The 24751-nt window shown below is 42.7% G+C and overlaps 1 protein-coding gene and 1 pseudogene across 1 annotated transcript in view; one reads left to right on the plus strand and one right to left on the minus strand.

The window, feature by feature from the left end:
* The window catches only part of LOC149301645 (uncharacterized), a 337309-nt gene that overhangs the window by 298346 nt on the left and 14212 nt on the right, over positions 1–24751 (minus strand). The window lies entirely within an intron of this gene.
* Positions 1013–12358, plus strand: LOC149301650 (uncharacterized; annotated as a pseudogene).

Below are 24751 nucleotides of genomic sequence, written 5' to 3' on the forward strand. Positions count from 1 at the left end.
ATGATAGAGGCAGAATATAACCATGATATAAAGTGGGTTGAACTAGAAAGACAGAGCAATCAAATGGAAAATGTCTCTGTCTTTCAGGGGAAAATATGGGGGGGGGGGGTGTGATATGAATTTTAAACGTGAGGAGACTCTGAGGGGCTGCCATTGGCTGGAATCCCAGTCCCTCCCACCATCCCTGGCCCTGATTGGTTGGAATGCCTGTCCCTCCCACCATCCCTGGCTATCTTGTGTTCTGGCATCCATTTTGTGTTTCAGTGGCCATTTTGTTACAGAACCTTCTCTGAGGCCTGAGTTGAACAGAGGCTTCTCTTCCTCTCCTGAGGCTCCAGAGAGAGAAGGAGGCCAGGCTCCTTGGGCCAAAAGGAAGAAAGTGTGTGTCTTTTCTGAGAGGGTTTTCTTATTACACAGCTCTGCTCCTTCTGAGGAACATAGGTTTCAAAAGGGATCAGAAATGGGGAGGATAGTTTTAATACAAGCCTTATTAGTATTCTTCACAAACATTGGGCTTTGGCTTCTAAGAGGAGGCTAGTCCCCGAGAAAAGTATAGTTCAATCTGTTTTTCCAAGTGTATTCCCAATGGTCTAATTCAATTACAAAACCAATGTTTTGAGACCATCTGATCATAGTTTCTTTAATAACATTCTCTTGTGTACAGATTTTAAGAATACAATTATAAAGTCTTGCTAACAAGGCATCTTTATTCAACATTATTTCTTGTTCTAGATCATATTCTGATTTGGCAATACCGGATTGTTTTTTATCCATTCGGAAGAGCTCTCTAATTGTCTGTAAAAGAACCATGAAAGATCACAGCCCTGATCATTAGGATCTTCTTTAAGATGAATGTACTCCCCGAAATGATTTTCCTCTTTCAAAGCTTACCTATTATAATTAGTGATGTCCCATTCAAACAATGGGAGAGAGATCTATCTAAATTTATTTGGAATGGGAAAAAGCCCAGAATTAAAATGAAAATATTGTATGATTCGGTGAATAGGGGGGAATGGCACTTCCAAGTTTAAAATGGTACTACCAAGAATGCTCTTTAGATTGGATTCTGGATTGGGTAAGGTTAGAAAAATTCAAATTAAAATTTGGCTTACATGGATACTTAATCTATGACAAAATAAAATTAGATAAAAATTTTAATAATCGTATTATCAGAAAATCTTTATTACGGATCTGGCAAAACTTTAAGAAAAATTGGTGTCCTAAATCTCGTTATGGGCATCAATAAACGAGGCTATGTTTGGAAGGGAGCAATATAAAAAGGATGATTGAGTGACTTACAATGATATTACTAAAATGGTTGAGGGAAATAGGATTATGAAAACACAGGAGGAATTACAAGATGAGGATATTATTAGTAACTGGTTTGCCTACAGACAAATCCGGGAACGCTTTCTAGTGGATACAAAAGAGGAAGGAATTGGGGAGGGTGACCTAAATCTAGAAAAGATTATAAAAGACCCAAAAAAACAAATTTCAAATATATATAAATTAATATTGGAATATGAATTAGAATCTGAAACAGTAAAAGAATTCATGATTAAATGGGCCAAAGATATAAATGAAACAATACAATTGGATGAATGGGAAAATCTTTGGAGGGGAAAAATCAAAAATATGATAAGTGTTGACGTAAAAGAAAACATATCTAAGTCCATGTATCGGTGGTACTTTACCCCACTTAGATTGGCAAAAATGTTTAAAAAAATAAAAATTTGTGTTGGAAATGTAACAAAGAGACAGGTAGCTATTTACATATTTGGTGGAATTGTCCGACAGCGAAACAATTTTGGAAAAAGATACATATCGAAATGAAAAAAAATTTGGATTAAAGGGAAGACCGACCGTTAAATTTTACGTCCTAAATATATTTGACATCAAGGAATACGGTAAAGAAATACATGAAAAAGTATTATTGTACGCTTTGGCCGCAGCTAGAACTATATCCGCGAAGAATTGGAAGAAAGAGGAAAGTCCTGGAGTAGAAGAATGGAGATGGAAAATGTTAGATTTGTTTGAGATGGATAAACTGACACATTTGGTTAATGACAAAGATATGGAAGAATTTAATGATGAATGGGATATTTGGAAGTCATATCTGATTAGTGTGAAAGAGGATAAAATGTCTACTATAATAGAAACATAAGAAAAAGAATTAATAGCAGTGGAAATGTAAAAGCAATACTATTGACTTTTAGAATGTAGAACGTATAGAAACTGTTTAGAAAAAGGGGTGCAAGTCATAACTAAGAGTGGAAATATTTAAGGATGGATAAGCTAATAATAACAGGGGAAAGTAGAAAACGCTAATGTATTAGGATGTTTGAATAAGATATTTCTTTTTTATATAGGATTTAATAGGGGAAAAGGGTTTTTGTAGAGTCCAGTTGAAATAATTAAGATAATAAAGAACGAACGAGATAAGTCAGTAATCTAGGAAGTAAACAACTTTATTAAGAACTGAAGAAAAATATCTTATAGGATGTAGTGGAATGTATTTTAATTAATGTGAATAAGATTGTATTGTACTTTTTTTCTTTTAGAATGTTTAATAAAAATTATATTAAAAAAAGAAGAAGAAGAAGAAAAGAGACACAAAAGACACACAAAGGGACACTCTTCCTTCCTTTTGGCCCAAGGAGCCTGGCCTCCTTCTGATTCTGGAGCCTCAGGAGAGAAAGAGAAGCCTCTGTTCAACTGAGGCCTCAGAGAAGGTTCTGGAACATTGTTCCCCACAGTCACAACCAGCACAAAATGGCTGCCAGAACAAAATATGAGTCTATGGCAGGGGGCAGGGTCTTCCAGGTCCTCTGCCCCCGTTGGCCAGCCTCAAAAAGAGGCGGAGCTTCTGCTTCTCTATTTAGCTCTGCGTGCGGAAGAGTGAGCAGCAGAGTTTTAGAGGGAGAAAGAGATAGACAGGAAGGAGAGAGAGAGGGGGGGGGAGTGAAGCAACAGCAGAGAGACAAGGCCTGGAACCACTAGGCTTTACTGCTGCCCTGAGGTCTGGCTGGGCCTGGCTTGGTTCTACTGCTGCTGCTGCTTTTCTTTGGCCACACTGCCATTAAGGAGGGGAGGAAGGAGGCCCAGCAGTCCTTCTAGGCATAGGCCACTCTCTCTGAAGGTGGGACTCCCCAAAGGGGATTTCAATGCTTTTAATGGTGGCTCTCATGCTCTAGCAAATATGATGATGATGATGATATCAGGCCTGGGGGGGAGGGATGGAGCTGCTGCCTTAAACACCATTAATGCCACCATCGCTGGGCATTCTTGCTTTGCACCACTGTAATGGCCATGGCTCAGTGCTATGGAACTCTGGGAATGTTCTTTTGGTTTGGCATTTTAGGTGTTGTTAAGGTTTGGAAATCCTGTTTGAGGACCCTTCTGATTTTGGGGCCCTTTCGTCCTCCATTTTGGGTTCCCAGAAGGCCAGAACTGCCAACTGCCAAGCGCTCAGGCAGAGGCTGCCATTTTGTGTTCAGGCGGCCATTTTGTGCTGCTTGTGACTGTGGGGAATAATGTTCCAGAACTTTCTCTGAGGCCTCAGTTGAACAGAGGCTTCTCTTTCTCTCCTGAGGCTCCAAAGAGAGAAGGAGGCCAGGCTCCTTGGGCCAAAAGGAAGGAAGTATGTCTTTTGTGTCTGTTTTCAGAGAGGGTTTTCTTATTACACAGTTCTGCTCCTTCTGGGGAACAAGGGTTTTAAAAGAGATCAGTAATCGGGAGGATAGTTTTAATACAAGCCTTATTCTTATTCTTCATAAACATCAGGCTTTGACTACTATCCCTGTTTTTAATAACTGTTTCAATATCTGTCCAATAATTTAATTTTATTTTGGATGGGAGGGTTTGGGTTAGGGTTTTGGATATCATGAAAGATGTTTTTATTGTATTGTATGGATATTTTTATTGTAAGCTGCTAAAAGGTGGACATTCTTGTGTAGTAATTGCCTTGTGATAATCTCCCACAACAGCCTTGTAAGGTAGGCTTCATAGGCTCCTAGGGCTGGAAGGGAGCCCCAAGGGCCAAACAGTCAGCCCCATTCTGCCCTCCAAGTCCTCCGAAGAGATGGCCATCCAGACAGAGACTCCTCCAATGCGCTTTGAGGCAGCGTCTCCCATAGATTTGCTAAGAGTTCATGGGGCTCACAGTCCCATGGGAACTGGTCCTTACCCCCCACTTTGGGAGAAGAGACCCCCCTTCAGCCCCCTGGACTATTTACTACCAGGAGTTACTATGGCTGTGACTCAGACGACTAGTTTCCTAGGCATTGTCACCTTCTGTCCTCCATGGCCATTTGCCATGTGGTCTATTCCAACTATTCCAAATAATAAACTGTATTATTATTATTTAAATCAACACTGTAAATTTTTTTTCCTTCATAAAAGCATGATATTTTTTCTAAGCAAAAACTAACTCTATTTCCTGGGTCCCCTTTCTTTCGTTATAATAAGCTACATATCTTTCAAACCATGAGCAATTCAGTGGTCAGTTGACCCCATTTCCTTTCCAATTAACTATTACTTTTTCCCATACCTCCAAAAATTTGTACGACTTTCCATCTCTAACTTCCTTGTTAATTTGTGTAGCTCCAGTACCTCAAACAGCTTTCTCAACCACTCCTCAGTGTCCGGGACTTTCTTATTGTTCCAAGACTTCACATATGCAATTCTGGCTGTTGAAATCATACAAAATAGCACACATCCGTATTTTCTTTCCAAATCGTCATCTATCATGTTAAACAAAAATATCTCAGGCTTATTTTCCAATTCAATCTCTAATGCCTTCTTAATTATTCTATGGATTTTGGACTAATATTTTGCTGCTTTCCTGCACTTCCACCACAAATGGTATAAGGTTCCCCTCTTCCTGGGACACTTCCAGCGTTTATTACTGGTGTTCCCATATATTTTACAATTTTTTTCCAGTGTCAAATACCAGCGGTAACACATTTTATAGTATTTTTCCTTTATTTCTTGACACAAGGTATAATTTATTTTTGGGGACCACGTATCTTCCCATTGTTTTAAATCGCATGATCTACCGAAACCTTGTGCCCAGGACACCATGTTAACCTTTACAATTCCAACTTCAGTGTAATACTTTAATATACGTTTATAAAGTGCAGATATTATGACACCTTTCTTTGACCATAGCATGTCTTCTAGCTCAGATTTCTTGATACCTATCCCAGGTGTTTTTTGATTACTTTGGAACCTCTCTTTGCCTGAAATCCTTTCTGAGGCCAAAAAACCCTGAATATCTCAGGAAGGCTCTCTATCTCCCAAGGCCCCCTCCCTCCAGGACCTCCTTCCATCTTCCCCTCAGTCTCTTTCTCCCCTGAAGGCCTGAAACTGACAACAGCCAAGCGCTGAGGAAGAGGCAGCCATTTTGTATTCTGGTAACTGTCTTGTGTTCCGGCGGCCATTTTGTGCTGCTTGTGACTGTGGGGAATAATGTTCCGGAACCTTCTCTGAGCCTCAGTTGAACAGAGGCTTCTCTTTCTCTCCTGAGGCTCCAGAGAGAGAAGGAAGCCAGGCTCCTTGGGCCAAAATGAAGGCAGTGTGTCCCTTTGTGCCTCTGGCCCTCCATTTTGAAGGGAGGAAAGGAAGGAAGGAAGGAAGGAAGGAAGGAAGGAAGGAAGGAAGGAAGGCAGGCAGGAAGGAAGGCAGGCAGGCAGGCAGGCCTGTGGGGGTCTGAGGAAGGGGAGGCAGGGGATTCAGGGCCAGTGGGGAGGCTGGGCTTTGGGGGCTGGGAGAGAGAGGTGGGGAAAGAGACCCTCCCTTTGGGCCCTAGCTGGGGAGGGTCCACCGGTCCTTGTGTCCCCCTTTGGGAAAGGAGACCCTCTCAGCCCCCTGGACTCACTCCTGCCTCTCATTGCTAGGGCTGGGACTCAGATGAGTTTCCTAGGCATTGTCACCTTATGCCCTCCATGGCCATTGGCACTGACCTTTCCCCATTGCCTTCCCTCCCTCAGCCCTGTGGACCTTCTCCTCCTTTGCACTCAGAGCAACCCTTCTCTACAGCTGAGGAGATGGCCTCTTACCCGGGAAGCTCCGGCCATAAAGGACTGCAGAAGAGCCCTTTCTGGGGCTGCAGGAATCAGGGCCTTTGTACTGAAGGCAGGCATTTATTCCTGGAGCTGGAAGAGGACCTTTGTTTGAATGTTTCAGTGCAGGCTTGCATGGAAGGGTTGCAGCTGAGAGAGTGAGGCCATACATTGCAGGAATAAAGTCCCAAATTCAGCCTAACCCTAGTCTCTTTTCTCAGGAACTTCACCTCAGCTTCCTTCTACACTGCTTTGGGATATCTTTTGCTGGAAGTGACCCAAGTGCAGAGGCACTAGGATCCCCCTGCCCACCTGATGGCTGACACAGAGGCCAAGCAGAGGGAATTGGGCTCCAAGAGGAAGAGGCTGCCAAGGTTCAACTCTTTGGTAAGCTGCCATCCTGACTATTAGTTTCATCTGTGTCACTGCTGGGCCAGCTCATGAAAGCAAGCGGAGAACATACTGTCCCAGTTTGTCAGACAGAGTCCTGCTTAATCCTCAGTCACCTCATTTTTCCAGGGGCTTTGAAAATGTCCTATTTCTCTCTCCTCCTCCCACTTTCCCCCTTCTCCTCAGGTCAGTTCAGTTGCTGCAAAATGTGTTCCAAGTTCAAAAGACATGTGCATCCCATCAATTCAAAAGCGGGGAGAGGGGAGGAGAGATGGGGGCAGGGTCTTGCCCTTGCCAGGAGTTGGAAGCAAAAGCAAATTGTTGCACCCTTCCTTGTTTGTGTGAGCTTCATCATTAACAACTTTAGCCATCTTGTTCCCCTTCTGGTGTGGTTTGTCCACATATGTCTTGCTTTCCTCAATGTACTATATATGTTGGGATAGTCAGTATCCTAATCAATCAATAATATTCCAGAAATGGGCTAAATTATATTGTTTTTCATATTGTATATTATATTGAAAGATTAGAGACAAACTGGATCTCAAAGGCTGTAGCTCTTTGCTTGCTTGCAGAATTTAAAGTTTATTTTCTGGACTGAATTCTAAAGTGATTAAATAATATTTGGGATGAACCATGTGCTTTCCTCTCCTTTTGCTTAGTCACTCTCTGGATGAGGGCTATTTTCTATTGCAGGTGACCTTTGCGGATGTGGCGGTATATTTCACTGAGGACGAATGGAAACTGTTGACAAAGAAGCAGAAACTTATGTACAGTTCTGTGATGATGGAGAATTATGATAATGTGGCCTTTGTGGGTAAGGAACCTGAATCCATTGCCCTTCCAGTGAAGACTGAGGGCCCTTTCATCATTCACTGTCAGAGTGCTTTGGTTCCACTTTAGAATTATAGAATTAAAGCAACTTCCTGACAGTAAGGGCTGTTTGATATTGGAACACATTCTTTCCTCGAAGTGTAGTGGAGTCTCCCTCCTTGGAGGTCTTTAAACAGAGATTGAATCGCCATCTTTCGGCGATGCTTTGATTGAGAGTTCCTGCAGGGCAGTCAGTTGGACTGGATGACCCTTGTGGTCTCTTCCAACTCTACGATTTTATGATTCTATGATCAGTTATGAGTAATGTCTATGAAGGGAAGAATGGGGAACAAAAAATCTGCTTTTTCTCTAATGTTTCTTTTCCATCCTGAGCTTGCTTAGCTCCATGATTGATTCAAGAGGCCCTTTGTTACCCAAAATGCTGGAGTCTGGGGAGGACACCCACAAGTGCTATGCTTTTAGAGGAATTTGGTACTTAGCTCAATAGAACGAGATAGTTTTACTGGGGCAACAGTGACCTCTGGATCCAGCCCTTGCTATAGCAGGTCCTGAATCAAACAGTATGTCAGAGGCATTTGAAATAGGTTTTTGTGTTTCATTTAGGGGGAAAGGAAAATACACAGACACACATACTATATATATAAGTGTTCAAGATCTAGGTAACAAAGGTGGGAGTGGTGAATAGATGTTAAAGGAATCTATTACCTATCTAGAGCTTTATTCCAATTGTTGAGGATTTGGAATGGGGACAGGTCAGTAGTTCCTGCGACAATTGGGATTGGTGAGTGCATTGAGGTGCTTAGCCAAGAAAACAAACAGAGTTTCTGTCTGTAACTGGACTGACACTGAAAAACAGCAAGTTGGGCCTGACATTTATACTGAAATTGGTGCTTGGGCAGAAACTGAGGGTTCAGGAAGGTTTATATCTCTTTAGAATATTTCCTGGGTGGGGAAAGAATGGCGTGAACACGAATTGAATGCAGTGGGTGTTTGATGCACATACCTCAGACAAAAGGGATTACCACACCGCCTCTCAGGTCCTTGTTGGCTCTGAATTTCGATCGCATTCACAATCCAATGTACACTACAATCTGAGGGTGACGCTCCCAGATGCAGCTCAACAATAACATGGCAGAGTATGGAAGCAAATATCTAGATATAGGTATTGGCAATACACTGACCACTTTCCACACATAAAAATAAGTCACAGACACAGTAGATTTCATTCAGGTCCTTGGAGGTTCTTTATCTTGAGTTGCAAAATAATTCAAATGAATAAATGAATAATTTATTATGGCACATGGCCAGCTTAAAAAAACAAACAAAGTAAAAACAAGTATCACAAAGCATCACAATAAGTAAACTGCATTCTAGCAATAAGGATAAACATCAATTCATAAAATGAAATCCTAAACCTTGCAGGTAAAAATTGTCCCAAATAACTTTGAGAAATATAGACTTAAAACAGTAGACTGATTCTATGTCATAATTATTTCAAGAGACCGCAAGAGCCATCCAGCCCAATCCCCTGCCATGCAGGAAATCCAAATCAAAGTATCCCCGACAGATGGCCATCCAGCCTCTGCTTAAAGACCTCCAAGGAGGGAGATTCCACTACACTCCGAGGAAAGAGTGTGTTCCACTGTCGGACAGCCCTTACTGTCAGGAAGTTCTTCCTAATGGTGATGTGGAATCTCTTTTGCTGTAGCTTGCATCCATCGTTCCGGGTCCTAAGCTCTGGAGCAGCAGAAAACAAGCTTGCTCCCTCCTCAACATGACATCCCTTCAAATATTTAAACAGGGCCATCATATCACAACCTTCTCTTCTCTAGGCTAAACATCCCCAGCTTCCTAAGTCATTCCTCGTAGGGCATGGCTTCCTTCACCATTTTAGTTGCTCTCCTTTGGACATGCTCCAGTTTCTCCACATCCTTTTTAAACTGTGGTGCCCAGAACTGGACACAATATTCCAAGTGGGTCCTGACCAAAGCAGAATAGAGTGGCACTGTTACTTCCCTTGATCTAGACACTATACTTTTCTTGATGCAGCCTAAAATTGCATTGGCCTTTTCAGCTGCTGCATTGCACTGTTGACTCATTTTCAAGTTGTGGTCTACTTGGACTCCTAGATCTCTTTAACTCATAGTTTCATTCAGCCAGGTGTCGCCCATCCTATATCTGTCCATTTCATTTTTCCGCCCTAAGTGCAGTATCTTACATTTCTCCGTGTTGAATTTCATTTTATTAGCTTTGGCCCAGCTTTCTAGTCCATTCAGGTCATCTTGAATTTTGATCCTGCCCTCTGGAGTATTAGCTACTCCTCCTAATTTGATGCCATCTGCAAATTTGATAAGTATTCCCCCAATTCTGTCATCCAAGTCATTGATAAAGATGTTGAATAGCACTGGGCCCAGGACAGAACCCCACTGGACACCCCACTAGTCCCTTCTCTCCAGGATGAAAAGGAGCCATTTTTGAGCACCCTTTGGGTTCGGCCGGTCAACCAATTACAAATCCATGTGACAGTTGCCTTGTCTAGCCCACATTTCACAAGCTTGTTTGCAAGAATGTCATGGGGAAATTTGTCAAAGGCCTTACTGAAATCAAGATATACTATATCCACAGCATTCCCTTCATCTAACAAGCTGGTAATTTTATAAAAAAAAGAGATCAGGTTTGTCTGGCATGACTTCTTTCTCTGAAACCCATGTTGACTTTTTGTGGTTATGGCATTGCTTTCTAGTTGTTCAGACTCTCTGTTTAATTATCTGCTCTAGAATCTTTCCTAGTATTGCTGTCAGACTAACTGGATGATATTTCATGGTTGTTTCTGCATCAGTTTCAAAAAATTTCTGCGACAAATAATCACAGTTACACAATATCTGGCAACTTCAACAGTTACCTGCTCCTAATAATGCAAATATTTACAAGCTCTCCTCTCCAACTTACATCAACTTCACCATCTCTTGTTCACACACCAATCCAATCCACACCGATTCGCATGTGAGCTGTATACTGTATTGGCTGTGAGTCATCTGGAGCCAAACAGCATGAAGTGACCTCTGCAGTTGGTTTGCATCATGCCTTGGGCTCTTACTGTATGGCAGTCTCACAGGAAATGATGCCAACTGTCAATCAAAGTATTTTGCACATTTTTAATGGAATATTTTTTCAACAGTCCTTTGACTATTTGCTTCCACTGATTCCCTCAAGGCACTCCTCATCCAGTCTCTTTGCTAGCTGCTATAAGTAAGGATACAATCGTTCCATGGATTTAGGGTATCTGGAACAGGATCATGCTCAGGTCACTCACACCAACTTTATTAATTTACTGTCAAATAGGGAAGGGTAAATGGGGGCTAAATCTGGGGGCAACACCCTCCTCTCTTAATTCTGATTTTCACTTATCTGTCATTGTCCTTCTTTACAGAAGAACTTGTGAGTCAAGAGAGTGTCCAAAGAGGAGAGAAGTCACATAAATGCCAGCATTGTGGGAAAGGTTTTTCTCAGAAGTCACACTTAGTGAGACATCAGAGAGTCCACACAGGAGAGAAGCCATACAAATGCCAGCATTGTGGCAAAGGTTTTTCTCAGATGTCACACCTTTTGGAACATCACAGGATCCACACAGGAGAGAAGCCGTACAAATGCCAGCATTGTGGGAAAGGTTTTTTTTCCAAGTCAGTCCAAGTGAGGCATCAGAGAGTCCACACAGGAGAGAAGCCATACAAATGCCAGCATTGTGGGAAAGGTTTTTCTCAGAAGTCAACCCTAATGATACATCAGAGAGTCCACACAGGAGAGAAGCCATACAAATGCCAGCGTTGTGGGAAATGTTTTTCTCGGAAGTCAATCCTAATGATACATCAGAGATTCCACACAGGAGAGAAGCCATACAAATGCCAGGGTTGTGGGAAATGTTTTTCTCAGAAGTCAATCCTAATGATACATCAGAGATTCCACACAGGAGAGAAGCCATACAAATGCCAGCGTTGTGAGAAATGCTTTTTTTCAAAGTCATGCCTAGTGTTACATCAGAGAGTTCACACAGGAGAGAAGCCATACAAATGCCAGCATTGTGGGAAAGGTTTTTCTCAGATGTCACACCTTTTGGAACATCACAGGATCCACACAGGAGAGAAGCCATATAAATGCCAGCATTGTGGGAAATGTTTTTCTTGGAAGTTATACCTAGTGATACATCAGAGAGTCCACACAGGAGAGAAGACATACAAATGCCAGCATTGTGGGAAAGGTTTTTCTTTGAAGTCAAACCTAGTGAGACATCAGAGAGTCCACACAGGAAAGAAGCCATAGAAATGCCAGCATTGTGGGAAATGTTTTTCTCGGCAGTCAAGCCTAGTGATACATCAGAGAGTCCACACAGGAGAGAAGCCATACAAATGCCAGCATTGTGGGAAATGTTTTTCTCGGAAGTCATACCTAGTGATACATCAGAGAGTCCACACAGGAGAGAAGACATACAAATGCCAGCATTGTGGGAAAGGTTTTTCTTTGAAGTCAAACCTAGTGAGACATCAGAGAGTCCACACAGGAAAGAAGCCATAGAAATGCCAGCAGTGTGGAAAATGCTTTTCTCGGAGGTCAGGCCTATTCAATCACCAGAGAAGCAACATAGGAGAGAAGCAACACAAATCTAAGCAGTGAACAAACATTTTTTTTGTAAAGAAGGAATACAAAAATATTTTTTTCAATCCAGCGGTGCTAAGAAAAGGCCCTTATGATTTTATTTCTAAGGTTTTTCTGTCAATATGTCTGTTTATGTTTGAAATTTATGTTTTAAGTTTAGGTTTTAAGTTCTATAATATAGATAATTGCTTTGGGTTATAAATTTGGCTGGGGATTATGGGTCGTGGTTTAGGTTAGTTTAGATGGGGGGGCTAGGATTTGTTGCAGCTAGCTAGAATAGCAATGATCGCATTCGGAATTTGTGGGATGTTGGCTGAAGAAAGTTGGGGACTGGTGGTAACAGAAAGGGATCTAGCTTCTTGGAATTTCTTTGGCAGGGAGAGATTGTGCGTGTGAGAAGGATGGCAAAGTGGGGCTGGGTAATAGTGGGGATAGATGGTGGGAATTGTAGGTGGGGGCTAGGTTTGGTAGAAGGTGGAGTTTTAGGTTTTGGGGTTTCAATATATTCTTTGGCTTGGGGAGGGCAGTTCTGGCTTAAACACTGATTTTCTGACTATGTGTTTTCAATAAAGTTCTTTGCTATTTCAACACACTGGACTCTTTGATGCGTAGAAGTTGTGAATTTGCACAAAACTGACCCTTTCTTCGCTCCTCAGTCCTCAGCTCCATTCCCAGCCATAAGAACAGCAGAGGCAAACACACATCTCTATCTATCTATCTATCTATCTATCTATCTATCTATCTATCTATGTGTGTATATACAGTATACACAGAGAGACAATTTCCAAAGCAGAGCTTTCCTTTCCTGCCTTTCCTGGGCTCCATTGTGGCCTCTTCAAAATCTCCTCAAAAGAAGGAAGGAAGGAAGGAAGGAAGGAAGGAAGGAAGGAAGGAAGGAAGGGGAGGCTGCTGAAATCCCGGTGCACTCCTTTCCTTCCCTCAAAGGCCGCCAGTGGGATAAACAACAGCAGCAGTAAAGCCCTGGTGATCTGTATGCATGATTAGAAGGGGCCTTTGGATGTATGTGCGCATGCGCAATCTCCTACCTGAAGCATTGCTGCCCTCACAGTCTGTTCTGAGGGATGGAAATGGGGGACAACCCTCGTTCGTTTAGAGCAGTGATGGCGAACCTATGGCACGTGTGCCAGAGGTGGCACTCAGAGCCCTCTCTGTGGGCACACATGCTATCGACCTAGCACAGAGTTTGACAGAGTTTCTTACTAGAAAGCCAGAGGGACGTGGCACTTTGCAATAAATAAGTAGGGTCCGGGTTGCAGTTTGGGCACTCGGTCTGTAAAAGGTTCTCCATCACTGGTTTAGAGGAATGGCTGGAAGGTCTTCTGGGGACCCTGGGGGTTATAAGAAGGAAGGAAGCCCCTCTTCTTCCTCAAAGGAAGTGGGCCTGCCAGGCCTCCTCTCCCTCTTTCCTTTCCTGCCTCCTCCTCGGGGGATTCCTTGGGCCCATGTACTTGGGGGGTTATTATGAGAAAAGTCGTCAGGAGGGACCCTTGGAGAAAGACATGGCCATGGAGGGGATCAGGATCCAAATGTAAAAAGGGCTTTGGGGAGCCTTCTCCCTCCTGGAAAGTGGGGCAGAGGAAAGACCCCCCCCCATTCTGATGCCTCATTTGGAGAATATTTTGTGCCAAATAAAGAGCATCACACAGGATAGCATTGGAAACAACATTTTTCGGGTGGGAGGAGTTTTCCCTGGGGTCTCGGGGAGGGGGCTCTGTCTGGGAGGGAGAGAAGAGCCCCAATTTAGGACACAGCCAAGAGAAGGCAGACGGAGGAACCCAAAGACCCTTCTGGGGAGAGGGACACCCTCCTGGCAACCTGAGAACTAGGCTTATTGGCCCACAGGATCTGGATTTTCCTTCACAACAACCCTGCAAAGGAGGACCAGCAGAAAGACCCTGAGCCCCAGAAAGATTACCCCCCTCCTGGTTCTGGGAAAATGCTGCAAGGGCCTTGGACCCCCTTGAAGGGATGTAGGTTAAAGGATGAGAAGGAAGGAAGGAGGGAAGGAGGGAAAGTGCCAAGGGAAGAGAAGCATAAAGGGACTGCTGAAGTGGGGAGGGGAGCATCTGGGACCTGATCCAGAAACCCACATCCCAGAACGCATTGTTAGAGCCTACCACAGCTCAGTGTGATGCTTTGAATGATCATTTCGCAGATAAAATCTCTCACAGAAGAACCAACTTCGACGATGCCAGCATAAGATGATGATGATGATGATGATGATGATGATGATGATGATGATGATGATGATGATAGATTTATTTCTAGGCCGCCCGATCATGGAAAAACAGGACAGGTTACAACAATAAAATACATCGATGTTACAATAAAATCCAAGAGAAATCAATCCCTATGCCCCAATCCCAATACAAAAACTGGATTAAACAATGATAGTATAAAAACAGGAAAACAGTAAAAACATTTGATTCAAATTGTAGAGGCTATAGGTCAGGTGTCCAGTGACTTTGTGAGTAAGATCATACTGGATCAATTTGAATCTGTGAGCACTGAGGATGGGGACAAGCTCCTTGGAAGTGTGAAGAAGACAACTTGCCCCCTCGACCCTTGCCCTTCATGGCTGGTCCTCCAAGGAGGAGATGCACTTAGGACTCTCCTGAGCTATATCATAGATGCATCTCTTAGGGAGGGCTATTTTCCATCTTTCTTAAAAGAAGCGGTGGTACAGCCGCTTCTGAAAAAGCCCTCCCTAGATCCCTTGGACATGAAGAATTACAGACCGGTCTCCCATCTTCCATTTCTAAACAAGGTGATTGAGAGGGCAGTTGCTCTTCAAGTCCAAGTGGTCTTGAAAGAATTAGATTGTCTAGACCCTTTTCAAATTGGCTTCAGGATGGGATATGAAGTCAAGATTGCTATGCTCACTTTAGATGATCTCCGCTTGAGTATCGACAGGAGAAGTGTTACCCTATTGATGCTTTTGGACCTCTCAGTGGCTTTTGATACTATTGACCATGGCATCCTTCTGGAACGTCTGAGGGAATTGGGGATTGGAGCAATGCATTGCAATGGTTCCGGTCCTATTTCTCAAGCAGATTCCAGATGGAGATGCTTGGGGACAGTTGCTACTCTAAAAGGGAGCTTAAATCCGGCGTTCCTCAGGGCGCCATCCTATCCCCAATGCTATTCAACATCTACATGAAACCGCCAAGAGAGTTCATCTGGAGGCATGGGGCGGGTGCTATCTGTATGCTCATGACATCCAGAGATATCTCAGTGTCAACTAAAGAAGGCATCTCCTCTCTGAATGAATGTCTTGAGGCAGCAATGGGCTGGATGAGGAAAAAGAGATTGAAACTGAATCCAGACAAGACGGAGGTGCGTGTTGTTGGAGGTCCTAATCTGGGTATGGAGGTCTGTCAACTGGTCCTGGATGGAGTCACACTTCCCCTAAAGGATTGTGTTTGCAGTTTGGGGGTGCTCCTGGATCTATCTATCCAGTTGTCAGATCAGATAGATGTGATGGCCAAGAGTGCCTGTTATCAGCTTCAGTTGATACGCCAACTGCGTCCCTTCCTGGAACCCGAAGACCTACAAACTATGGTGCATGCGCCGGTAACCTCATGTCTTGACTTCTGTAATGTGCTCTACATAGGGCTACCCTTGTATCAAGTCCGGAAACTTCAACTAATCCAAAATATGGCAGCAGAGAGGTCACTGGAAAATCTAGAGGTGACCACATCACACTTATTCTAACATCTCTTCACTGGCTGCCCATTAATTTCTGGGGACAGTACAAGATCTTGGTTATAACCTTCATGGCTTGTGTCCAGCTTATTTACAGGATTGCCTTCTCCCATATAATCTGCCCCACACACTGAGGTCCTCTTGTAAAAGCTTACTGCAGCCAGCAATAACAAGGCTCCATTCAGTTACCCAGAGGACTTTCTCTTCTGTTGCTCCCAGTTTATGGAATAGCCTCCGGAAGAGATCTGATATATCACCAGTCGTGAAGGCTTTAAAAAGGCGATCAAGATGTATATCTTCCAGCAGAGCTTTCCAGATTAACATTACAGCAATCTCCTACTAATTTAATAAATTGTTCAACAACTGCTCTAAATGCCTGCTCTATTTTTAATAATTGTTTTAATAATTGCTTAAGATTTAATTGTATTTTATTCTGGATGGAAGGAATTGGGAGGGTTTTGGAAGCAACAATGGTAAATTGCTACAGTATTTTACTGATGTGTTTACTGTTAGCTGCTTTGATCTGTTTGGAGAAGCACAACAACAACAACAACAACAACAACAACAATAATAATACAATGATTTGATAAATAAGCAAGGCAATATGATTAAATTTAAAACATTAGAGGAAATAAGAGAAGAAGGTAAACAATGTAATTGGCTTATTTTCCGGCAAATAAGGGAGAGGTTTTTGTTGGATATGAAAACATAAGGAATAGAAATAATTAGTACAGAAATACTAGGAAATGTGCTTGCTATCGGGAAATGTTCACTTGTGGGGAGATCGTATACAATCCTGTTAAAACATGAGATGGAATCTGAAGTGGTTAAAGAAAGCATGGTTCAATGGCCAAGAAAACAGGACACAATATTGAGATGGAAGAATTGGAGTTAACCTGGAAAAGGAGGATAAAATACACAGCTTCCCAAGCCCTAAGGGAAAACTACTACAAAATATTTTAAACATGAAAATATACCTAAATGACATAACGTTGGTTTTAATTGTGACTGTCTGAAGCATTGAATTTATTGGAGGGAAGAGAGTTCAGTAAAAAGTTTGGGGTGGATTTAATGTTCCCCTGCCCTGACCTCCGTTACTTTAAGGATAAATTCTCAGTGGGGAGGAATAACTAACTCTCTTCTCAAGACAGCCAGATGCGAACACGCTGCCAAACTCTAAAACCCCATGGAAAGTGCATAGGCTTCTTCTGTACCTTGTCAGTTAGTTCCAGGTCGTCCTCTGATTCTATGAGATCCATGTTTCTGTAGCCATGCCAGCAAGATCCCAGCGGCAAATGTGAGTCATCCTCCAATCCGCATTCAACATCCAAATGGGCTGCTTTGACTCCGTAGGTCAGAGAAAACCTGTCCATTTGAACAAAGAGTAGAAAGATGAGCTGGTGCCCCTTTTCCATATTGGGGCTTTTCTCCTAAGGCCAAGAACCTATTGCATAAAAGTGTCCCAGACTCACTTGGATCCCTTCTTCTGGGTCAGAAAGAATTGTCTGGTTCAGGATCGCCGTCTCTTCTTCATTTCGCATGATGCCTTTCTCATTCATCTTAAGGCCAGACAATTTTGTGGAGAGACCTTTCTTCTTTCCAAGTCCTTTGGAGAAGATTTTTTTTAAAGGATAATAACAGTCTAACAAATAAATACAATTTTACCTGAGCAAATTAAGTGAAACTCAGAAGAAGCATCATAGAATCCATCAGGCAGAACTCTCTTCATCATGTGAACGTTTAACAGGTTCGCTAGTGGTCAAGTTGAAGGCAGTTCTTCGTTGGTCTGTGTTCAAAGGAGGTTTGTCATAGGCCACCTCCACCATAAAACTGTGGATGAAAAAGCCCACCAGCCTCTATGCCTAGAAAAGAAATTGAGGGCACCTTCCTGGTAGGATTTTTCTTGAACTGCCTCCCAAATAATATGTCTTCTGTGAAAGATTACAAGCCTTGTGTTTTTTAAGGAGCAAAGCTGTGTCTAAGTAGGGCCATGGAAGAGGTTCATACATTTCTAAATGGAGTTGAGAAAGTGGAAGGAGACACAGTTTTCTCCTTCTCTCTTCTTGCTTGATCTTGGGGTCATTTAGTGGAGATGGGAAATTCAGGACAGATAACAGCAACACAAAAACCGCATTTCACACAGTTCATGTAAACTTTGCCAGACTGGGTCTTCCATATTATTGGGGCATTGAATTTCATCCAGGTTTTCATCCATGGGTCTGGAGCCCATTTCCAAAATAGAGTCAGCATCAGAGAGAGCTCAGACTAAAAGACAGAGCAGATTCACCAACCCACTAACATGGAGTCTCCATTCACTACTGTCTATGTGATATAACTCCAAGCCATTGTCCTCCAATGTCCTCTTTCCCTCCCAGTTAACATTTGTAGATTATCCCTTGCAGATCTTGGAGAACGAACTTCTAACCGAAGGAACAGCAGTATCCTTATTTTACTAGTATGTGTTCTTTTTGAAGAAATGCTTTTGTTCATTCTATATTTTGTATCCTAAGCCACCTTGAGACCCATCCAAGGGAGAAAGGTGAGATGAAATTTAATAAGTAACACAACCATACAGTTCAATGAATGTACAATAGGAATGAATGAATAAGAAGGATGCTTTCAGGTGAAATCAACCAGTCCAACTTGTGATGCCTTCACAAAGCAGGAGTAAGTTCCACTGTAAGAAAGACAGTACTCAAAACACTAACATAAAATAGGAAACAGGCAAACTAACCCAGAGAAATGCTCTTGTCCTGAGGTCTCTCCTCCTTCTCTCAGCCTCAACTGACTCAACTCCCACCTTGGCCAAGATTCCCAATTCTTTCCAAGGAAACCAACCAAAGAAACACATTCTCCTTGGTTCCATCTGACCACTTCTCCATGAGTCCAATTACATGGGTTACATTTCTCTTAATAGGATGATTTCAACTGCTTTTTAACCTTTCACAGTCAGCTCTCAGGATCCACAGATTCTGCATCTCAATATATCCCCAAAAAGCCAACCTTGATTTTGCCATTTTGTGAAAGGCACATCATACTACAACCCCATTGTTTGTAATAGGATTTGAACATCCACAGATTTTGGTTACTAAGTGGGGTCTTGAAACCAAACCTCAGCAGATACTGAGGTCAAACTGTAAATAATGTTCAAATTCCTTTTATTTTCAGAATAAACAACCATATAATCAATAAAATTACGATTCAAACATACATCACACTGGCCTGTTACAGACTGCCAAAATAAAGCTGCTTCTGGTCTCTTTGGAGATATGCTATTTAAATGATGCATGGGTCCTAAGAGTCCGGAGGTCGCGCCAAAGCCACACTCCATTCCTAAGCACTGGAGTGCAGCTTTGGTGCAGCTTCCGGATTCTTAGGATGCATGCATCATTTAAACAGCATACCTCCAAAGAGACCTGAAGCAGCTTTATTTTGGTAGTCTGTAACAGGCCTCTTATTCTTTTTTTGTTCTTATTATTAGCATCTACTTCTTCCATCCACATCTTTCTCCTTCCTACCTCCTCTATTCTTTAAACCGCATGTCATCCTACCTTCCTACTACCTTCTTTCTCATTCTTTCCACCTTTCTCCTCCTTTCTCTCTCTCTCCTTCACACTTGTACCACTCTCTTTCTCATCATTCCACTCTACCCAACTGTAACCTCTACCTTATACACTTACACATACCTTCAACTACATACATAACTCTCTTTTTACCACATCTATCTTCTTTCTCACTTTCTTTCTCACTTCTAGAAGAATAGGAAAGAAGATCTTATTTCAGCTTCCTCACTTCTAATTTATTCTATACTTTACCATGTATCATAACTTTCCTTTCTTTCTCTATTTCATATTTACTTTACTACTACACTTCTATCTTGTTACTCAATTTACATTCTTCTACTCTATCCAAAGTTCACTTAATACACAGAAAAGAATCTACAATGTCATCTCCTTCTATCTCCTTTGAAGGCTGCTGACTGATGCATTTCTGCATCATTATATAAAACAGTGATGACTCCACTCCACTCCTATGCCCTCTAACTCTGGGTGAATATGATGATGATGATGATGATGATGATATATTTAGATCCCGCCTTTTCCCGAAGGAATGAAGGTGGGTTACAAGAAAAAGTAATAAAATACAATATACATTTCAAATAATAGCCAAACCCTAACCCTCCCTCCTGCACCCCAATCCCAATTATAGAAGTAAATTATGGGCCTGAACAGAAAGGCCAAAATAAAGCTGCTTTGGGTCACTTTGGAGGAATGCTGTTCAGAGACACATGCATCTTAAGAGGCCAGAAGCTGCACCAAAGCTGTACCCCAGTCCTTAGGACTGTAGCATTGCTTTGTCATGGCTTCTGGCCTCTTAGGACACATGCATCATTTAAATAGCATACCTCCAAAGTGATCCAAAGGAGCTTTGTTTTGGCCTGTCTCTATGGGCTCTAAGTAAGATAAATGACAATACAGATAAGAGAAAGATAAAATGGTCTAACATTAGGGTGGAGAGGCTGAGGGGAGAACTTCTATCTATGCAGGGTAGCCGGGTTATCGTTAACAATAACAGTGTCAGTGACAGTGGAAAGTCTAATCTGGAAAGGCCTGCTGAAAGAGATGCGCCTTAACAGCCTTTTTAAAGGCTTCTAAGGTGGTGATGTGATGGATCTCTTCCAGCAGGTCATTCCAAAGCCTAGGAGTGGCAGAAGAAAAGGTCCTCTGGGTTGTTGGAGCCAATCTAGTCTTCTTAGGCTTTAGGAGACTTTTTCCAGTGCAGGGAGGATTGTGTGGAAGAAGGCACTCCTGCAAGTAGTCTGGACCCAAGCCATGTAAGGCTTTAAAGGTTACAACCAACACCTTGTATCTTGCAAGTGGAGGGATTTAAGAGCCTCCCTTTGATTCTCTTGGATCCCTCTCTAAAATCTCAGGGCCCCACAGAGACTCCCAAGAGAGGAGATGAGAGGAGGCCTGGCAGCCGGAGAAGAGGGGAGGGGGGGGCTTCCTTGCTTCCAGCCCCCAAAGCTGCCTCCATACAGAAGACCCTCCAGACCCCCATCCTTGGCTCCAAAATGGGGGCTCTTCCCTTCAGCCATCCGTCTCACAGAGGAACCAAATTTGGGGGTCCCCCATCGCCATCTTGAGGCACCCACCTTCCCTGTTCTGCCAAGGAAACCCAGAAGGAGCCCTTCTTCTTCCTAAGCAGCCAACGGTCAAAGCCACCAGCCTTCTAGAACCCTATTCAGGCTCCAAGCCAACCGCCAGCCTTTCCCAGAATTCCACATAGCCTTTCCACGCTATCTTACCTAAGAAGATAAGTGCAGTTTATTCCAATTATTAATTCCATTTTTAATTGTTTTTCCACAGAGAGCCATAGTTATTCCCGAAGAGTTCATTTCTTTCATTTGAAATAATTAATCCTAAATATCTAATTTTCCCTTTAACTTCAATTCCAGTGAATCCGGTTACTTTGGACATTTGTTCTTTATTCATATTTTTCGTTAAAATCGTGGATTTTGGTAAATTCACTCTGAAATCACTAAAGTCTCCAATGTTTTTATAGCCTTCTTAACCTTATCTGCATTCTCTAAGGGCTCCTCTAGATCTATAAACAAATCATCTGCATAGGCTTTTATTTCATATGTATGTGTTTTAATTGTTACTCCCTTCAAATCAATATCCAATTTTACCTTCCTAATTAAGATCTCAATCACAACTAAGAAGAGAAGGGGAGATAAGGGGCATCCTTGACGCGTTCCCTTTTTAATTGGAAAGGAGGGGGTTTTCTCTCCGTTTCTTAAAATATTAGCCTTTTGATCCGAATACAATCTCTCTTTCCGTCTACGAAAACTATCTCCTATATTCATCGCCTCTAAGATTTTAAAGATTGTGTTCCAATTTACAGAATCGGATGCTTTTTGTAGGTCTAAAAGAAATAAACCTGGCTGCTTGCCATTATGTCTATGATAGTCCTCCGAAATATTCAAGGCATGCCGTGTGTCCTCTTTTAGTTGTCTTCCAGGGAGAAAACCTTTCTGATCCACTTCAATAATTTGACTTAAGATCTTTTTAAATCTCTTAGCCAAAATTGCTGTGTATATTTTGTAGTCGGAGTTTAATAACGAGAGAGGCCTATAATTAGCGGAGTCATCGTCTGCTTTGCTGTCTTTCACAATTAAGGTAATATTCACTTCTTTCCATGTATCTGGTATTTTACCAGTAAGAGCTTCTTTGGAAACTTGGCATAACTCTTCTTTAAATGTTTTATACAAATATAAGGGAAAGCCATCTGGGGTTTTATGGGCTTTCCCTTCCTCTATTGCTTCTAACATTTCATCCATAGTTATATCTGACTCTAAGAAATTTCTCTGTCCTTCGTCTAGTTTCACTCTTTCTTCTATGTTACGCCAATCGAGTAAGTTTTCCACCTTGAGATTTTCACTTCCGTATAAGTTTTCAAAGAAGGTCTGTTTAATATCCTCTTGTCTTGATAATATTTTCCCGTCTTTCTTGATTTTTAAGATCTGGTTTCCATTTCTCTTCTCTTTTAATTTAAGGGCTAACCATCTCCCTACTTTCTTGGCATGATCAAAATAGTCTAATTGGGGGCTCCTTCAGTGGGGCTTCCGCAGTGATTCCAAAGTGACCCCTCATTTGGTGAAATTGGTAACAAGTGAATTCACAGAAACCGCTTCCAAGCTCACTCCGATTCCACTCCGAATTGGTCTGGCGTGGAATGCAGCTTTGCTTCTGCTCTGTTTCAACACCGCAAACCCCCGGTTGCAAATTTCCCATGATGCAGCGCTGCAATTCCCCCATTTCCTTCTGGTGGTCCTTTCGCTTTCAGGGCAACCGAGGGCGGGGATAGGCAGCCAATGGGAGTGGAGGATGGTCCAGGTAAAGGGAAGGAGGCCACGCCCCCTCAGGAATGGGGAGCCAATGGAAAATCACATTAGTCCCCATAGATTTCGTTTTTAATCAATCAAAAACATTCCTAATAAAATCGCGCCCTCTTGTGGATACTCAGGGCACTGCAGCCTCCTTGGGCTTCTCACCAAGTTCTATCCTGGAGCGCCATCTGGTGGCCACTCTTGGCAATTCACTAATAGCAGTTAACCAAATTAAACAGTATATAAAACAAAAACATGAAACAAGCTAGACAAGGAAACTGTTACATGGATTTGTAATTGGTTGACTGGCCAAACCCAAAGGATAGTCAACAGTGGCTCGTTTTCATCCTGGAGAGAAGTGACCAGTGGGGTGTCCAGTGGGGTTCTGTTCAACATCCTTATCAATGACTTGGATGACAGAATTGGAGGCATAATTATCAGATGTGCAGATGAGAACAAACTAGGAGTAGCAGCTAATACCCCAGAGGACAGGATCAAAATTCAAAAATGACCTGAATAGACTAGAAAGCTGGGCCAAAGCTAACAAAATGAAATTCAATATGGAGAAATGTAAGGTACTGCATTAAGGGAGGAAAAAATGAAATGCACAGATATAGGATTATGGGGGACACCTGGATGAATGAAACTTTGTGTGAAAGGGATCAGGGAGTTCCAGGTAGACCACAAGTTGAACATGAGTTAACAGTGCCATGTGGCAGCTAACAAGGACAATGCGATTTTAGGCTGCATCAACAGAAGTACAGTGTCTAGATCAAGGGAAGTAATAGTGCCACTCTATTCTGCTTTGGTCATCTGGAATATTGTGGGCACCACAATTCAAAAAGGACGGTGAGAAACTGGAGCACGTCCAAAAGAGGGCGACTAAAATGGTGAAGAGTTTGGAAACCAATGATCACAATGGGACAGTCTCAATGCTTCAGGCAAGGAGCATCAGCTGCCCTCGGTTCGTCTCTGACATCTTCCTCCACCGCATTTTTAACTTCGACGCCATCCACTTCATAAGGTCCTTTAATTCCTTTATGTCTTCCTCCATTCAATAAACGTCTACCTGGGGTTCTTCTGTCCTGGGGCGGCTATCAAGCGATTCCCCCACTGCCAGGTCCCAGGCTGTCACTCTGACCTCCGACGGCCTTCCTTTCCCCAGTCTGGGGCCGGAAACCCAAATCCTCCAGTGGTGGCCTGGATGGTGTGAGCTTCAGGAGGTTTCCCAGTCTTGGGCTTGGCCCCTTGTTCCTCTGAAGAAGGCACCTGCTCCTCCACCACCGGGATCTCCAGAACCACCGGGTTCCCCAAGAACTCTTCTTGTTCCTGGCTCTCCATTGGAGTTAAAACTGTGAGACTTTGCCAATGGTGAGATCTGGAGTCAGTCCTGTGCTCAAAAAATAAAACTCATTTGAAACAAAAGAGGCTTTATTGATGAATCCAGACAGAAACATCCATTAACACCTTTTTGCAAAGTCTGAAGTCCAAAGGAACATGCTCCCTTCTTAACCCACTCAACCCCTTCCTAAGCCAGCCCCCAATTCCCAAGCTAAAGCAACACAAGCGGAGGGTGCATAGATACCAAGGTTGTGTATACTCCCCGTTCCCTTCCCCCCAGACAGCCTCACCTTGAAGAGCGGTCTTCCCAAGCCAGCTTCCCTCCTCCTTGATAACCAGTCTCCAGCTGCAACCCCATCAATCTCTCCAAACGCCCTCCTTCATCTAAAAGCCACTCGATCTGTCCTTCTAATTTCCCACTACATGCTTTCTATAACCCATCACTCTACACTACCTACTATGAACTACAACTATAACTCCTCTTTAATAACGAAATCCTAATATTTTTACTCTTTATGACAGAACCCTTATATTCTGTTTCTGACACACAATGGACCAGTCCCAATCCTTCAGGTATACAGCACCAGTCTGAAGTGACAATTCTCCCATCTCAGTCTTTCAGGCAAGGAGCATCAGTGTGAAGTCATAATGAGCCTGAGTTCAAATTGGGCCAGTCTGAATCCTTCAGGTGAAGTCACAATAGTACCATCTCAATTCTTCAGGCAAGGAACCTCAGGCTGAGATCACAATGGTTCAGTTTCAATCCTTCAGGAAAGAAGCATCAGCATGAGGTTGCAATGGGCCAGTCTCAATCCTTTGGGTAAAGAGGACCACCCTGAAGTCACAATTGTACCATCTC

This window comes from Sceloporus occidentalis, unplaced genomic scaffold (genome assembly GCF_023333645.1).
Source record: "Sceloporus occidentalis isolate IW3139 unplaced genomic scaffold, rSceOcc1.0.p SCAF_21, whole genome shotgun sequence".
NCBI classification, from domain to species: domain Eukaryota; kingdom Metazoa; phylum Chordata; class Lepidosauria; order Squamata; family Phrynosomatidae; genus Sceloporus; species Sceloporus occidentalis.